At 35.6% G+C, this 10,552-nt stretch overlaps 1 long non-coding RNA gene across 3 annotated transcripts; it reads left to right on the top strand.

Annotated features, from left to right (window-relative positions):
• Window positions 1–805: 805 nt before the first annotated feature.
• On the top strand, window positions 806–6,831 carry LOC133818513 (uncharacterized). Of its 3 annotated transcripts, none has more exons than XR_009885919.1 (4): window positions 806–980; window positions 1,920–2,764; window positions 2,860–3,424; window positions 6,660–6,831. It is a non-coding gene; the product is annotated as an uncharacterized LOC133818513 (long non-coding RNA). The 3 variants fall into 3 exon arrangements; XR_009885920.1 differs by lacking the exon at window positions 6,660–6,831 and adding an exon at window positions 3,509–5,619; XR_009885918.1 differs by lacking the exon at window positions 6,660–6,831 and having other exon boundaries at window positions 2,860–3,425.
• Window positions 6,832–10,552: the final 3,721 nt, after the last annotated feature.

Raw genomic sequence — 10,552 nt, forward strand, 5'->3', positions numbered from 1 at the left:
TGGTCCCGAAATCCTAACGGAAAGAGCGCCTGTGACCACTCCCAAGAAAAGTGTTCCCTGAATTTCCAGAAATCTCATGAGGCAGTTATGGGGACCTCTCGGCCTCTTAAGGAGTGGCTGAGGTGTCAGTTTTTGGGAGCTTACGCGGAGTCTTGAGGCCTCTCTTCGGTGACCTGGAAATTTCTACTCTGTTCATACGACCTCATGTAGTCTCCCCTTTGGGATCTCTTTGGGAAACATATATCACGTGCTGGCATGGATGATGGGCTGAAAAAGGCGTGGAACATTTGCCCCCAAGTCTCAAGCGTATTTTGTGCGGTGGAGACTTCTCAACAATTGACACGTGGCAAAACTTTATACTTTTTACTTTAGTATTCTTAATAGTTTTATAACACTTAAATAACTCAAATATATGCCAAATGAAAAAAAAAAAACAAAAATAAGTTATCTTTTTCATCCAAGTCCCTCCAACCCAAATTCAAATTGTGCTAATGTAAATATAAATAAACCTATACGTAATTCTTAAAAAAAAAACACACACAATAACATAAGCTAGATTTATACTAAATAGCCTAACTATTCTCCCATCATCAACATCTGTAGATTCAATATGTTCCCTTGCTTTTGTTATAGGTATTAGTTTTTTTTTAGTTTAGGTGTTAGGTTTAGTGTTTTTTTATAGTATATGTTTTGAATTGAAAAACTTAACCCCTTATGCATCCTAATAGAGGGTAATTTTTTATATTATAAAGTTAAAAATCCTCACATGTGTATGTTTTCTTTTATATTGTGGTAAAAAATACCGTTGCCATTAAAATTTCCCCCCCCCCCTCTCTCTCTAATCCTATTTTCTCTCTATTCTCTCTCAAAACTCCCATATTTTCTCCCAAATCGGAGTACCTCATTGCCCTAGAGTTCCCCCCTTTCTTCTTCTTGGTCGCTGTCATCGTCGTTGTCTTCTTGCCGGAAAATACAAACAGGTAGATTGTTTTTATTTTTCTTTTATAGCTTTGATTTCTTTATAAATAACATTAATCAATTTAGGAAGATGAGCACAATATTTTAATGTGTTGAGTTGTATAGAATTCTATTAAAAGAGATTAAACGAAGTTTTGATGAGATTGGAGAATGGGTTTGAAAACCTGGGTTATTTTTTCTGGGTTTGAGATCGAAAACGATGCATTTACAATGGGTTAGCGATGGGTTAGCGATGGGTTAACGATGCTCATCAGTAGAAATAAAAAAGAGATATTGTTAGCGGTAGGGTAGCGATGCAGTAGCGATGAGATAACGATGGTGGAATTCATGAGTGGGTTGGTCTTGGTTAGGGGATGGGTTAGTGATGGGTTGGTGATGGAATAGTGATGAGATAAGATGGTAAGAATCGTGAGTGGGTTGAGTTTGGTTAGCGATGGGTTATCGATGTGTTAGCGATGGATTAGCGATGTTGATTAGACTATGAATGAATAGGTTGTTAGCGATGGGTTGGCTAGAAATGAAGAGGTTTCTAGCGATGGGTTGGTGATGCGTTAACGATGACATAACGATTGGTTAGGCTAGAAGTGATTGGGTTCTTAGCGATGAGATAACGATCGTTCAAATTATGAGTAGGTTAGGCTGGGTTAGCGATTTGTTAACGATGCATTAGCGATGGGTTACGATACTTAGGCTTTAGGCTATAAATGAAATGGTTGTTAGCGATGGGTTAGTGATGCATTATCGATGGTATAATGATGGTAGTTGCCTTTAAAAATAACGATGCGTTAACGATACTATCACAATGCAATAACAATGGTTTAAACAGTTTTTAAAATTTTGTATTTTTTTTATTGGAGATCTAATTTGAATGGTTATTTTGTATTTTTTTCTTTTGCAAATGGCACCTAAAGTAAAAATTATTATGCTTGATATCCTCATAGATGGGCATTATGTCGACCGTGTCACTTATAGGGGTACAAGAAGGCTGACAAAAATAAGGGAATAGTTTCAGAAGCATGGATTGTTGGCTACAGCGAATGAGTCTCCATTTGAAATAATTTTTCACCGCTCCTATAGTCGAATTCTTGGGGGTGATGGTGCACATTATCCTTCTATGTGGGATCAATTCTTCACATGAAGATGAGTTGCATTTTCTAATTGGAAATGATCATTGTAAGTTCTGGGTGCATAATTTCTCCCTTATTACTGGGCTTACCTGTAGACGTCCGTCGTTGTCATCTTAGTTACATCCTATCTAATGTCCATCTATCTCCTGGACACATTTTAGTGTGGGATTGGATGAAAAAAAATTGGGTTATTGGATCGAGTGTTTGCCATATGCGACCAGGTTGATGATATATGGAAGCTTGGTTTAGTATATTTTGTGGAGGGGGCACTCTTGTCTAGTGAGAAAGGTGGGTATATTTGGCAAGAATTACTGTACATGGTTGATGATTTTGATTACTTTTACATGTACCCGTGGGGGTCTATATGTTTCAATTTGACCTTGCAACAACTGAAGAGGGATGTGGTTGCTATTGGTAATCGTTTATCCGAGAAGAAGGTGAAAGCTAAGGATCAAGACAAGCGTCCATAGATCGAATCCAAGTACACATGCAGGGGCTATCCACTATCCATAGAGTACTGGGCTTATGAGGTTGTGATCAATTTAGCCAATGTGTATGCCAAGCCTACCTTAGGACTGAAGTTCCCAAGAATGCTACAATGGGAGATCATAAGGCAACCAAAACACCTAGACATGAAACTATTACTTAATAGGAAGCTGGTAAGTTATTTAAAGTTGTCAATCATTGATCATATTACTTGTTTATGAATTCCAACATAAATTAGAACATGTACTCATATTTATTCTTTGTGTAGATGACAGTGATTCCCTTCTTGATGCCTTAATCTGCCAAGAAAGACTTCTTTGGAAATGTATACTTGAGGATAGAAGAAGACGGTCCTCGGTAAGTGATGTTGACTGATATGATTCAGCTTAAGGGTGAAGAAGGAGTAGGCATGGATCCTGTTGCGGAAGTTGCTAAGTAGGTAGATATCGCCAATACGACTGGTATTTTTGAAGAGTCTGATGAGGCTGAGCCAACTAGGCCATCTAGTGTTCTACAACTTACCCCAATTAATGTATCAGGCATTAATGATATTGTGGCTGGGGTGGCCTCAGTCAAGACTAATGTTAAAGCGACCCACGATTCACCACAGGGTATTGCGGCTAAAGTGGCCTCAATGAAGGTTGTATTTACTGATGTGAAAGTGACACAAGATGCCATGTTTCAAACTCATAATACAATCTTACAAAAGTTTGATGCCCTCAACCAGCGAGGTCTCATAGATCATACTCCTGATGATGCACTGTGTGATGTCCTTTCTGCCTGTTATGAGCCTGATTCAGCCACACCTGCACCAGCAGCCCAGACGGTCCTAGGTATTCATCTAATAGTTATTCCTTTTAATTATACTTTATTGAATACTTTATATCTTACCATACTTGGTTCCATCCAAGTAAAAGGACAAGGCAGAGACCAATGAGCTACGAGGACTTTCACTAACAAGGAAGTGTCAGAAATTCAAGGATCCAATCCAAATCCTTTCACTAAAGGAGTTAGACGAAGTGCAACTGACAACATTCTGTCAGTGGATGCTCGGTGAGATTGACAATAGTAGCCCTAGGTGCTTGGAGGGATGTCATGGGATGTCCGTTTGGTTTATGTAGTTAAAAGTGAAACGATTTTGGGTTGTTGACATTGTAAGTATGAGTGCAACAAGTCTTCTACTTAAAGGTTTCTTATAGTAATTGACATCATTTTTATCTTACAACACTTGGACGTCGCAAATCATTTGATGTGGAGACGCTTGTTCGAGTTGCCCAAGACGTATCCTATCGACACTACCATTATGGACTCTATATTTGGCCAGACCATGCTTGCCAGATATGATGATTGGCATAAGAGTCTTAATACATACAAGTGGGATGATGTTCATGATTTGATGAAGGGAGACAAAAATAAATTCAAGAAGTCATGGGGTGAGTGTGATGAAGTATACTTCCATCTATCTATCAATAACAATTGGATTCTACGTGAAGCTAGTTTGAAAGAGTGGATCATATCCATCTATGACTCGCACCACTCGAACATTAGTCAAAATGTGTTGGCACGTAACATTAATCAGTGGTGGATGTTTGACAAAAATCCCCACTTGAAACTACAGTAACTGAAGCATACCGTTGCATAATTTGACTGGAGGTGTATCTCCAATGACGTAGTACCACAATCTAAATCGATGTATAGAAAAAATATTGTATTTCTCTTTATTATCCTCAATAGTTGTTTGATTCTATGGATGCCAAAATTTGGCCACTTCAAAATACTTGACAAAAGTGGCAAGGACCAAGGCGCTTAGCACCCATAAAGGTCTGTAGTATCATTAGGACTTCCTCTTTAAGGGTCCTCAAGCCATAAGTGTAACGCTCTGGATAACCAAAATCGTTACACTGTGTGTTTGAAATAATGCGAGACTTGCTAATCAAGTCATTTAAATAAAAATGTGAATCTAATGACACGAACAGGTTAGGTTTAAAAGATTTTGGTTATAAACGAATAATTTTCATTGAAATGAATGTTTGGTACATGGGATCCCAAATAAGAGTTTAAATAACGTAATTACAGAATTTCCAAATCTTATAAATAATCAAGCCACTCTAATGGCAAAATACACGTTTTAGGTTTCCGTCCCTGTACAAACCCTCGATCGTGGCGGTCGGGCAGCTGACAATGTACACCTCGCCCCCAGAGCTCTCCAACCCATGGTTGAACCGTCTTACCCTAGCCTTTACCTGCACCACGTAGCACCCGTGAGCCAAGGCCCAGCATGAAAACATAACATTGTAGTACAATCAATATCAACAACTATGTAGTTCACAGAGCATAACCAAATGATTTACAAGGCATTAATCAATTACCCAGCAAGCCATAGCATTCATTCAATCCAGGACATCAGTTAATAACCAATGATCTAGTTCCAGATATTCAACATATCATACACAACAATTAATAAAAGTATTGTAGAGTCCAAGAACTTTACTTAGCTAGTTAGATAGTAGTATAATAGTAATAGTAGTAGTATTTTTATGACTGTGGATTTTGGTTCAGACCGGGATTTAATTGGAGACTCATAGTAGCACTTGTAGATTTTCTAAGTTTAACCTATAGTTTAAGAATATTAATTTTAACCTAAGGTTTGATTAATATTGCTGGTTATTAATATGATAATTATTGTAACCTAAGGTTTAGATATAGCCAATAGGATTATGTCATTTGACATATGCATGATTATTAAGAAATTATTATTTTAATGATAAAATAAGATAAATATAAGACTTATTCTTCACCAAAATCTAATAGGAGCATGATATTTGTCATAATTTTATTTATTTGTGAATTAGGATGTAAATAGATTTTTCGTAACTTTAGGATACTGTAACTTCCGACTTATTTTTTGACCCAGTTATATTAGGAATTTCGAAAAATATTATTTCTTAAAAGTTGTAGATAATTTAATTATCTTTCTAACGGTATAAAGATAGTCCAAATCGGAGTTCTACAGCTCCAGATATGTTGATTTTACTGAAGGGGAGTTTAGAGTTACGAGATTTAGGGAGTTAGAAGTTAGGATTCTATTTGTTTTTATTATTTTAAAAATCAAGCTTTGAATCTTTAAATATCTCTGAAAAATTTGACCAATTCCTAAGCCTTTGGCTGAAGGATATTCAAATATTTTCAATTAAATTTATTATTTTTATTCAAAGCCAAAAATAAGATTTTTATTCGTAGAACTCTATAAATAGGACCTAGCACCAAGCATTTTTCATTCATTCATCAAGCTAAGTTCAGAAGCTGCAAGTTGCTAGGTTATTGTGAGAGTGTAAACACTTGGGTTGGGAATTATAAGCTTGATCACTATAAGCTTACCAAACACTTGGGAAGTAAGGTTCTATTCACATTTCGGTTCAAGGTTTAGATTGATCATAGAAGTACTCAAGGTATCCCAAACTCTAGTCCATTTCGGTATTATTTTCTTTAAAGTTCTCATTGTCTTCTACTCAGTATTCTAAACCTTATTCCTATTCTTGGTTAGGAAATCTAAGTTCTTGAGCACAAGGTTTTTGGTAAGTATATTTTGATAGCATAGTTCCTTCATCACTTTCATCCCTTTTCTTCAATATACTCACCCTATTATAAATGGTTTTTAGGAGTGTTCCAAGGTCCTAAATCAGTTCTCATATCCCGGTTATTTTGGTAAGGAAAATAGGATAGGATTTATGTGTTATATGATTTTATATGTTATCTTATGAATATGTGTTACGAAAAATGCTATGTGAAGTATGTTTGTAGACTTGGGCATATGACCTATACAACTAACATGCCCCAAATAGATTATGGGCATATGACTTGCTTAGCTAGCAAGACTCCACTAATCTAATGGGCATATGACTTGTTTAGTTTATGGGACCCCAAGTAATAATGGCCATTATAGTATGTATGTGACATAAGTGTTATAGTATGTTTTATGTTGCATTATGAATTTTTATGTATATGGTTATATGTTAGATTTTTCCTTGTTGGGCATTAGGCTCATTCCTTTTATGTTTATATGTGCAGGAAAATAGCTACAGTGGCGGGAAAGGTTCTTGGATGCTTGGGAATGTGTATTGAGGCGGAATGGATTCAAAGAGCCGAGAGTTTCGATTTGAGGATGAAGTCTTTATTATGGTTTTATGTGTATTTTTCCGCACTTATGTAATCTCTTTTTATTACAATTAAGTTATGTTTTTCCTTTTCAAAACAATGGGATCCCATATCCTAACGTAAATTTTATGTAAGTTTGACATTTATTTTTACAAGTTTTAATAAAGTTATGATCTTTTCATTTGTAAGTTCTATTAAGGATTAGGGTCTATGTGTAGTTTTCATTAATGGTCCAAAGTCTAGAGTTGTTGGGTCATTACAAGTATGCATGTCAAGCAACAACTAGGGTCAACGCCCGTAGGCCGCACCCTCTATTTAATCCACTGTCTTTGGCTCGCTTAGGCCAAGCCCAGTGCTCACCTCACTAACTCCGGCCTGCTTAAGCCGAGCTTAGTGATTATTAAGCTGTCCTCAGCTACCAGTGGCTGAGTCGCGACCTGTGCGCAAGTATTGATTTTGGCACTCTTAGGTCATTTATCACATGTCCTCGTGGCATAATACCACCTCATGACATTCATACAATTATAGGGAACTCTTACTCCCAACATGTTCACATGGTTTATCACAATCATATAACAGTGCATACAAACATAGGGAACACTTAGTCCCATCCTATCCACATATACAAGTGTCATTTTCTTACCTTTAATTCCAAGTGCTTTGATGAAGAAAGACGACCCCCGAGCACGATCCTGCCCTGAGCCCAAGCGTATACCTAGTCACAACCATAATAAAGGATTCCATCAATAATTGTATAAGGGTTTCCGGATAGAGTTCTAGCCTCCGAGACATCAAATTCCACCAAACACGGTAGTGGGATCGATCCCGAGCACCCTAGGTTAAGTTTCTGCGCTTAAATACTCCAAAAAGGCCAAGAATGCCCTTAAGGGCCACTGCTCAAGTCTGCCATGCCGTGGCTTGCTCCCAACCACCGCTCTTCCTTCATTCTTCTCAAGTTTTACACTATGATCAAATGGAGTATTGGCATCTTTAACCTTGAGATGGTTAAATTTGTTCAATACTTTCTCAACATAGTGGGCTTGCCCTAACGCAAAACCCCCCACTATGTTTCTTTACTTTGATACCGAGTATGGTATCAACTTCTCCAAGATCTTTCATCATGAAGGTTGATGATAGAAACCTCTTCGTTTCTTCTATCCCTTTCATGCTATTACTTAGAATAAGCATGTCATCCACATATAAGCAAACAATGATCACATATCCCTTACAAGTTTTGGAATACAAACACTTGTCTCCATTGTTATGTCTAAACCCATCAGACATGATGGCTTGATCAAATTTCTCATGCCATTGCTTAGGAGCTTGTTTCAATCCATATAAGGATTTTACAAGTCTACAAACTTTATGTTCATATTTTGGTAGGGCAAACCCTTCGGGTTGTTCCATATAGACCTCCTCATTGAGGTCACCATTAAGGAATGTCGTTTTGACATCCATTTGATGAACGTACAAGCTGTGTATAGAAGCTAAAGCGAACAAGATTCTTATAGAAGTTGTTCTTGCAACAGGCGCATAGGTATCAAAATAATCGATACCCTCTTTTTGACTAAACCCTTTAGCTACTAATCTAGCTTTAAAGGTTTGGATAGTGCCGTCAGTGTGGTATTTTCTTCTAAATACCCACTTACACCCAATTGGATTAGACCCCGGTGGGAGGTCTACCAATTCCCAAGTGTTATTGGAAAGAATGGAATCCATCTCATCATTTGATGACTTTTTTCCAAAATGCACTATCTCTCGATTGCATAGCTTCTCTATAAGTCTTAGGATCATCCTCAACGAGAAGTACAATAGGAATTTTTCTAATGACTTCCTCTCTATTTCCTTCTACCATGTAGAATGAAATTCGTTGAGAATCCACTACTAGACTTTTATGATTTTTAAGCCTTTGACTTCTTCCAGGTTCAAAGGGTTGCTTTACATCATTTTGAGAATTCTCCTCTTGAGAATCAACTTTGGATGTAGAAGCTTGAGAATTGTTCTCATATAACATATTCTCCTTTAGAGATGTTGAAGCTTGAGAATTGTTGTCACATAACATGTTCTCAAAGAATTCAACTTCTCTAGATTCAATCACAATATTAGACTCTAAGTCTAATAGCCTATAAGCTTTACTATTGTTGGCATAACCAACAAAAGCACACCTTATGGCTCTTGAACCTAACTTTGTTCTATTAGGTTCGGTTTTCTTGCAATATGCAAGACACCCCCACACTTTGAAGTACCCGATGTTGGGTTTTCTTCCTTTCCATAACTCATATGGAGATATCTCATTTTTCTTCATCGGTATTCGATTAAGAATGTGACAAGCAGTTAAAAGCGCTTCACCCCATAAGTTGAAGTTCAACTTAGAAAACACCAACATAGAATTTATCATCTCTAGATAAGTCCTATTTTTCCTTTCGGCAACACCATTGTGTTGTGGTGTATAAGGTGCAGTGCACTCATGAATTATACCATTTTCTTCACAAAATGTATTGAATTCATTAGAGATGTACTCTCCTCCTCTATCACTTCTTAGCACCTTAATCTTTTATTTAGTTGACTAAATAATCTCAAAGTCACTTAACCAACTTTTGTGCGTTTTTCTAAGAGTCTCTTTGAGATTCTTTTGAAAACATCATTTTGACATCCATTGATTTTATCGTCAAAATCAATTTGAAGATGTCAATTTTAAACACTTAAATCAAAGAAAATAAACCCTCAATGATTTATTTAAACACTTTGATTTCTAATGCTTTGGTTTAACATTATCTCCTCATTGAGATTAATTTAAAACATATCACCATCTTTAACAAGAATGAAAAAAATTATCTTCAACCTTATTCATTATTGGTATAAAGATTCAAAATTGCTTCTCCAATTTTGTAATGTCACCTCATTGAGACATTGAATATTTGAGAATTATTGTCACTAAATAGTTCTCAAATATTTTCTCTTTTGACCACACTTTAGACTCCAAGCCTATAGGTCAATATGTCATCCCATAATTTGGATCCACCTTGATCAATTTTTCTTGCAATAGCAAGATACTTATCAAAAGATGTAACATTTTTAGGTTCATCTTTTCTTATCTCATAAGTTGAGATGGTCAACACTTAAATGAGAAATTTTAATTTCTCAAATAATTCTCTTTATTTACCAAATAAATGGTAACTCATCACATTGCAATAATATATGATAAAACATATTTATATTATTATCACCTTAATAATCATATTATATGGCACACCATAATAATCATGATAATTCTCATGTATATATCAATATACTTTTATATATTAACATAATTATGTCTCAAAGAAATTTCACATAATTTGTCAACATATATCCATCATATTAGCATGCATTTTGAATCTCATAATTATATTGTAAGTATATCACAAATATCATACAATAATTCACATATCTATTGATTAAAAAAAAATCAATATATAGACATGTAAAAAACAACCTAATTATCATGCTTTATAAATTCTCAAAACATAATTTTCATGTCAAATGTATGTACTACTATCTTACTTATAGCATACACATAAGATTAATAATCACTAGATTATGTAGAGCTTCTCAAAAGTTCACTTCTAAGGATTTAACTTTCACAAATAGATGTGTAACCTATGTTACAATGTATCTCATATTATATTAACATGTTAACATTTACACAATTTATTCATATATCAACATTTGGAAAACATGCTAATACATGAAATAAAATTTCATCACTATTATATAAAATTTACACTTACCTTGTCTTACCACCAAGTTCAATTGAATCCATGAAA

This window comes from Humulus lupulus, chromosome 2 (genome assembly GCF_963169125.1).
Source record: "Humulus lupulus chromosome 2, drHumLupu1.1, whole genome shotgun sequence".
In the NCBI taxonomy this organism is placed as follows: domain Eukaryota; kingdom Viridiplantae; phylum Streptophyta; class Magnoliopsida; order Rosales; family Cannabaceae; genus Humulus; species Humulus lupulus.